Source organism: Mya arenaria, chromosome 7, assembly GCF_026914265.1.
Source record: "Mya arenaria isolate MELC-2E11 chromosome 7, ASM2691426v1".
NCBI classification, from domain to species: Eukaryota; Metazoa; Mollusca; class Bivalvia; order Myida; family Myidae; genus Mya; species Mya arenaria.
The window spans coordinates 39,398,176-39,406,333 of record NC_069128.1 but is presented as its reverse complement, the minus strand read 5'-3'; the positions used below and the strand labels follow the sequence as shown (position 1 = coordinate 39,406,333).

The 8,158-nt window shown below is 32.0% G+C and overlaps 1 long non-coding RNA gene across 1 annotated transcript; it reads right to left on the bottom strand.

Annotated features, from left to right (window-relative positions):
* Positions 1-799: 799 nt before the first annotated feature.
* LOC128240614 (uncharacterized) lies at positions 800-7,405 on the bottom strand. Its single transcript, XR_008262222.1, has 4 exons — positions 7,309-7,405; positions 6,809-6,931; positions 5,575-5,669; positions 800-3,551 (listed from the first exon to the last, which is right to left on the bottom strand). It is a non-coding gene; the product is annotated as an uncharacterized LOC128240614 (long non-coding RNA).
* Positions 7,406-8,158: the final 753 nt, after the last annotated feature.

The following is an 8,158-nucleotide window of genomic DNA, read 5'->3' as shown; positions in this document are numbered from 1 at the left end:
CACCCAATAACTTAGGTTAGCACTGATGGATAGTATTGAAAGTTGGTATGTAGGTAGCTTATAGGAAGAGCTAGATTGGGATTGCTTTTTACGGTGTTGGGGTCAAGGTCTCTGTTAGTAAAAATAGAAAAATACTTTTTTCTGAAGACTATTCTTTGGGATAAAGTTAATTGCCAGAACTGCGCATGCGCATATAACCACGCCTACTGTTTGCATATGCAAAGACGCAATTTCAGTGTCAACGCTGATTAAAATGACGTCAGGATATCTTGCATTGATTAACAGGCCCCATTTTCTCGAAACTTCTTAAGTCCCTTATAACAGGATTAAGCTTAGCTCACTATTTTTCTTTGTTTTTAATTCGCTTAATATTAATTTCATTAAGAACTTTTAGACTTTAAATAGGAATTACTTTTATGGTTAATACAATAAACCATATTTTATTTACCAAAACCACTTTTGAGTAAGTGTTTTGTCTACTTGAAATAAGCTATTTAAGTCTGTTAAGCTTAAGAAGTATTGAGAAATTGGGGCCTGGGTCTTTTTGACAGGCGCACGGCTTAATCTTAAAGCTGATGCAATTTGGGAGGGGTTAACACTAAGTCGGTTAAAATTTATAAAGTAATTTCTTCGTGAATAAGAAACTCCGCTCCGCTTCCTTAGGTTACTTATTCACGACGAAATAACTTAATAAAGTCTAACCTTTACTAAGAATCGCCTACGCTTCTACCAACATGTTATCATCGGGTGTATTTCGATTTTCCAAAATACAAATGAAAACTATCTGCGTTTCCATGTTTTAATCAAGATGATATGAAAATATGAAACTAAAAGTAGCAATATTATTCAGAAAACTTTGTTTACACAAACAATGTTTAAAGTTGGCATTCCATTTTTATTAAACATGGTCGAAATCGTTACTCATGGTCAAACAGAGTTTGACATAGCCAATTTCGACTGATAAAATGTTATTAAGAACAAAGTATATATTATTCAAGTTGGATCACGATACACACAAGCCTTAGCAGTAAACATTACAACCACATATCAACACTTAATTTGACTTAAACAGAAAGAACAAAGAATACATTGTAATATAACACTTAATTTGACTTAAACAGAAAGAACGAAGAATACATTGTAATATAACACTTAATTTGACTTAAACAGAAAGAACGAAGAATACATTGTAATATAACACTTAATTTGACTTAAACAGAAAGAACGAAGAATACATTGTAATATAACACTTAATTTGACTTAAACAGAAAGAACAAAGAATACATTGTAATATAACACTTTATTCGACTTAAACAGACTTGAAAACTTAACAATATCACACAGTTTAAGGCTGATCACAGAATGCTTTAGTCTTACACTGTACATGCTTTCTTTAAAGCGTCTAGACACCAGATGACACACTTGCAACAAAAATAAATACAAAATAACATTGTATTGTCAAAAAACTTACATAAAATCGATATCGTTGTGTACAACGCTTTAATCTTACCAAATGATGTATCACATCGCTTACATCACATGTATCTTGCCTAGTTTTCCAAATCAAAATTTTCTGAGTTTGTCTACCACGTAAATCTCAGTAAATTCAAAAATAGCGTCTGTATATGTAGCTGTACTAATCAGACACAGACTTTGTTTCAGATCAACTCTGATTGTGAAATGAATATAATTACTATGAATCAAAACATGTGATAGTTGCGTTGGTACATGGACAGTGCTAAACAATTGTTAGGTGGCGCGGATAAATATTGAAAAAAAATAGTACACCAATGCATTTGAAAAACAATAGACATCCGAAAACAGGCACGTCGTAAGCGGGGATATACATGTATTCCATTTACATATTTACGAAGTTAAAGTCTACAGAAAAAAAGGTTGCTATGACAACCCACAAACAAATTACATCATGCATTTCAAAGTATCAATACGGTTATTGCAACAGATGGCGAAATAAAAATACACTTGCACTCCCAAACAAGAGTTACCATATTTGATACAATTGTTTAAATATATCAAAAAGTATAAATAAATGTCGAAAACAATGTTTTTATGAAGGATACAGAGTTTAATATAAAACAAAGGCGCAGAAAATACGGTATTTCTACCTTACCTTTCTACCAATAGAAGATTGCAGTATTTTTTAGCACTCACCAATCATTTAAAATTTCAATGCGTTTTTAACTATTCAATACATGGTTACAATCATGTTAATATTTTATCAGTAATTAATATTTTCCGTAAATGCATTATCAAGGAAGTAAGAAAATGTGTATCACTCACACACAATGATGCTGAAAACATTTGCGTTGACACTACAATTCTTAAAGGAAATTATAGTATCAAGATAATTAAAAGGTCCGAATAAAGCTGTACTCTTACAGACATACCGTTTTTACAACTTTTTTTATTTTTTGTCATGGAAAGAGCAAATTTTTGCCTAGCTATCTGCAAACCAATGGTAAAAGACTGCTGACAAAAGATCAGATCGCAGATTTTCATATCTCCGTTCGAAAACTACCGTTACTAACGGTTTAAGAAAAAATCCTTAGACATAAATTTTTGAACTTGAAAATAAAAATCCGCTATCTTATTTTTTGTCAGCAGTCTTATATAACTGTTTCCCATGCATTTTCCCAAAATTGGATCGTTACAAGACAAACAATAAATAGTTGTCAAAAAGTTCAATCTGTGAGAGTGCAGCTTTAAAAGTACTGTATTCAAACTTAATATAAATAGCTATGATCACAATATGGTATTAAAACTACATAAAAAATATTTTTTCTATCGAATATTTCTTTCACAGCAGCCTTTTTGCAGAAGATACGTATCTTCATATAGATAGATATGTTCATCCCAGCCCGAGCGTAGCGTAGGATAATTTGCGGAAAAGAATCTTAAACGAGCGGCCGTGGAAGATCATTTTTCTCCCACCTCAGTTAAACAAAATAAAACTAAAATGTTTTTTCTCTCGCTTGAACCAGTTTGAGCGTACTGCGTTGTGAAAATAGTTCGCATATAGATATGGGAATTTTGTGATTGCCATAGATATGCGCGCAGTGTTTCAAAATATGTTAATTGTAAAATCATTCTTCAAATAGTTCTGAGCAGAGTTTAGCATTAATAATTTAATGCAGCGTAAAAACCTCTTTTTGGTGTCATTTGAAGACACAACTGAGTTATTTGGAACATATTGCCACAAGAAAAGGTGTCTACAGAGGACGGTTTTCAGCAAGGGAGGTAATTGCGTGATTACAAAAAAAGATATGGGTACATTTTTATCTTTGCTGTGGATTTCCAGAAAGGCCATTTTTATCTGTTTATCTCGGATGGGAGGATAAGGCATCTAACAACGTTGATACATATATGTTATTTCAGTTTTTATATATACTTGTGTTTGTTATTCTGAAGTTGGAACGTGCAGTTTCTTAGCATCGGTCTTGGATGTGGCCTCTCGCGGTTTAACTCTGGTTTTCACCACCTAGCTTCTCCATAGCTTCATCGTCAACAGTCTGAATATGTTGTCGGTTCCCCTTTGTTACGAGCATACGAACAAAAATCGTCATTAATTAACAAAAGTATGGAGGGTGCTACTAAAATGGCAGCTGGTGCATGAATATTATTTAAGATATTTCGTGAATAGGAACTGATATTTCGTAAATACGAAATACTAATTTGTATTGATGAAATACATTTTGTGATTAGATCTACACAATTTTAAATTGTATTTTTGAAATAAAATTTTGTAAATACGAAATGATATTTCGAACTTACAAATTAAACATTTCTCGTTACAAATAATAAACAATAAGTCTCGGATTTCACTTAAAGCTGCACTCTCACAGATTTACAATTTTTACAACTTTATTATGCTTTGTCTTGGATTGAGCAAATTTTTGCGTAAATATCTACAAACGAATGATATAAGATTGCTGACAAAAACCAGATCGTAGATTTTCATATTTCCGTTCGAAAATCTATGTTTTATGGCGTAAACCGTTAGTAACGGTTTAAGAAAAATGCACAAAACATCCATTTATGACCTTAAAAGTCTAAATAATAGTTTAAAAGGTAAACAGTCAGAAAAATGGCCACTTGACTTGACCTCACAGAGCTGTCTGCCAGTACATTTGTTCAAATATACAAATAATTAACGAACAAAAAAATCTAACTATGCAAGATGGTTCATTTAATGTATCAAAAACATAATTTGTGAATTTCAAGTCTCTCAAACAGTTATATATTCCACTTTCAAGTATTTGTTTATATCTGTCAAACAAATTCAAATTTCCCAGCAATGTTGATTGACAGATCTTGAAAGTTCATGACCCTCTAACAGCTAACTGAATTTCATTACCAATTCCTGCTTACTACAGGTTCACTATCATAGTATGCAAAACTTGGCTCGTTCCGAGACAAAAAATAAAAAGTTGTCAAACGTTCAATATGTGAGAGTGCACCAAAATAAAATTGTATGTGCATGGATATGCAATGCAAAATAGTCAATGCAAAACCAAACAATGTAGTTGAGTATTTAAAACCATTTTTACCCAAAGTGGAAGGAAATATCAGAAAATCATATTTAGAGTAACTTCCCCTTGTATAAAATTTGCCACTTCGTATTGCAGGCAATTTTAAGAACAACTTTCACTCAGGCAAAATTATTATGTTCAACAGCTATTTTCTTGATAAGATCATTTGGTAAGTAGTTGTCCACTCTCTTCACAAAACCTTTTAAAAGGATAACAAATTTGCAATAGTTTTCCACAGTGAAATTAGGAACATAATATTCGGAGCGAGAAGTACATAATTATGATAACTATTGTACCCAAGTAAACTTTCATATTTGATTATTTCAAAGATCATCTTTCATAAAGTTCATAGTAAAATTGAAGTACAGTGTGTACCCCATATTGTTTTGAAATATTTAATAATGAATCTGAAAGAAAAATACCATTACTCTTTTGAAAAAAGGTGTCAGCTCCATACCCCTCACCCTATGAAACAAAAAAGTCAGCTGTGTTTCCCCTTAACTACTTCGTAAAAGGTAAGTCATTTGAAAAGCAAAAGGCCAAATGAAATAAATAAATTAAATAAGTTAATGTTAAATGGGCTACGTCCACTGCAGGTGAAGACATTTATTTATAAGTTATGACTAATGTTACTCTTTTGTATCAAATAATGTTTCAATTTGAAAAAAAAGTCTTAAAAAAAGCACTTAAACAAAAGAAACACCACTGATTGTTATCAAGTGGCCTTAAACTAATTGTATCCGAATCGGCTGATTTTGGCATCAATAACTTCAATTTAGTCATATGAGACAACTTACAACAGAACATATCTCCATTCTTTGGAAAACTTGAGGAAATTGAATTTATTATAAAGCACAATTGATCACTCATTTTCGAACGTATTAAAAAACTGCGATATTTTTCGATTTAGTGATAAAAATATAGAGTTGAATTATTAATTTCATAACCATATCAAATCTTACAATAATTTAATCTTAAGTTAAAAAAAAAACTTGTTCACACAAAATGACTATAAAACACATACCTGTGTTTCATAAACAATCATTATTACTATCTGTGTTGATACCGTCAGTAGATCCAAACCACAGAGAAACACGATATACCACGGAAACAACTCATCTGAAACGAAATGCCAAACGATTACTTTATTAATCAGGGAGAGAAATCACATAACTTTAAAGGGTTTCTCACCGCGGGTCACAACCGATGTAAATGAGCATGTAAGTGACGTTAATTTCTAAATCATGTTTTTGACAGAAAATATATTAACATATTGCTTGGCGTATTACAGACTAGAATGCTATTGTTTTGCTTCTACACGTGTGAAATATTTTAGATTTGCCTGTATTTTAACGATGCGACCCAAAATTTGAACAGCGTTACTTCGTTCTACTAAATTCCGCCAATTTGAAATTCTTATTTGATCGTTAATTTATAGATTAAAAGGGGAAAAATATATGCTGCACTTGATAGATGCATTTTTTTCAAAACCAATAAGAGCATATGGCCTGTGTACAGATTCAAAGATATAAGCGATATATTTGCGCCTTTTAACTAGATAATCTGTGGCCATGTAGCTATTAGTTCAAGACCGCGTTTATAAAAGCTAATATCTATTTAACCCATACACAACTCATATGTATGTTATTTTTGCATTGAACCCTCAACTAAACTGACTTTAATATTATAATGCATTTTACAAAAGAAACGTATGTGCTGTTGTTCCATGTTTCTTATTTGTGATTGTGTGTGTTCTATGTCTTTGGTGTTGACTTGTATTGTGCCACTTTGAATATAGTCTAGTAATACAGTTATAAGATCACGTTCGAGTTCTTTCCCTTGATAGCAACCAGAAACAATGTCCTTTTCTAGAGGCAGAGAACACGTTCCTCTAGCGAGCTTCGATCCCACGATTTGTTGTCAATCTAATTTAATTAAATAACCCGCTGCTACTAGATAGATCACCTAAGATAACCCAACTTGTAATTAGTTTTCTGAACTACAAAGTTATAGGAACAAACGATAAATTGTCTATACTTATCACGGAACAAGCTAAATTGCTCTCTGTACTAAATATTTTATGTGAAATGGAAGACAAAGTTTTAAGTTATACCCAAAGGAATAAAGACATATTTTGTACGTACATGTACTTTAATTGGAATTAATATGACATGTTTATAGTTATCATGAATGAGTAATTTTGTTTTAAATATACTATGCATTATATCGAAAATAAAATGAAATGTATATAAGTATACCTGATAGGGTAAAATTAACCCCTATCGCAACAAAACTTGAAATAAACAGGAGAAAAGACCACCCAAAGCAGGCGCAGATCCAGCATGCTGTACGTTTTCCTGATTTGTCATTGTGCCTAAAATCTAATAAGATAGCCGATGAACCATTAAGTGAAATAAAAGGTATATGATACACTGACTTATAATGATACACTGACTTATAATATGAGGTCTTCCGGCAACCAGATTTCGCGTTATTGTAAATCTTTGTTATTTCAAGAGAGAAAATAACTATTGACTTTTATATAATGTGCGTTTGTAACATTCAAACTTTAACTTTATACATCATGAACAAAATAAATGTTTTTATTTGAACAGACATAACCACCTTAATTAACACAGTACCTTTACTCACTATGATTTACAAAATATCCTCATAAAGTGTTAACTTATTTATATTTATGCCTTGCTTTAAGAGCCATTACTTATGTCAAGAGCAATCAATTAAAACAAAGTTTTACCTCTGTTACAGCGAACAATTTGTTTTATACACAAAACTCCTGGCAAAAGGCTCAGAATTATTACTCCTAAACCCACAACTGCCTGTTTCCATGATTCTGAAAAAGACAAATTAAAGCAATGGAGTTAACGCGAAAACAATTAATACCCTAATGCAACCATATTTGATTAATGTACACATACTTTGAAGTCTTTAAATATATATCTCCATTTCTAAATGGAAATGTGCTTTGGACAATTCAGAAGGCGTTAATAATGTACCAAGGTTGAAATGCCAGCTTGTATTGATAAACTACTAGATGCTTGTGGTCTGTGTGTTGTTCTATTTACAAATACGTTTTTGTCTCTCGATTCGAGTCGCTAGGTCCCGACCTCTTGCCACTAAAGATGGTTTATATTCCGATGGGTGAAAGCGAAAAGGTTCCATTTCCATCTTTATTCAATGTCACATAGAACCTTTTCGCATTCACCCCTCAATTTGGATAATTGAACACTGAGCTTGTCCTTGTAGTTTTCAGTCTATTATTAAAGTCATGTTTCGAGGAGCGAAAGCGAAAAAAATTTATGTTCTTCTTAATTTAAAGACACTTAGAACCTTTTTACATTCACCCCTCAATATATTTATAATACAAGTGTGTGCTTAGAATGGTACCTTCAATCTTAAACATGTCTTGTCACATATTACGAACACCGAGCATGCCACAATAAACAGGACATAAGGCCTTTGAAAAATAACACCACATAAAAAATGTTCGAAACCGATCCCTAAAAATATATAGCACACATTATTCCGAAACACAGGCACACAATTCCTAGCACTCATAACGCTATAGCGTGTTTAAATAATGGCAG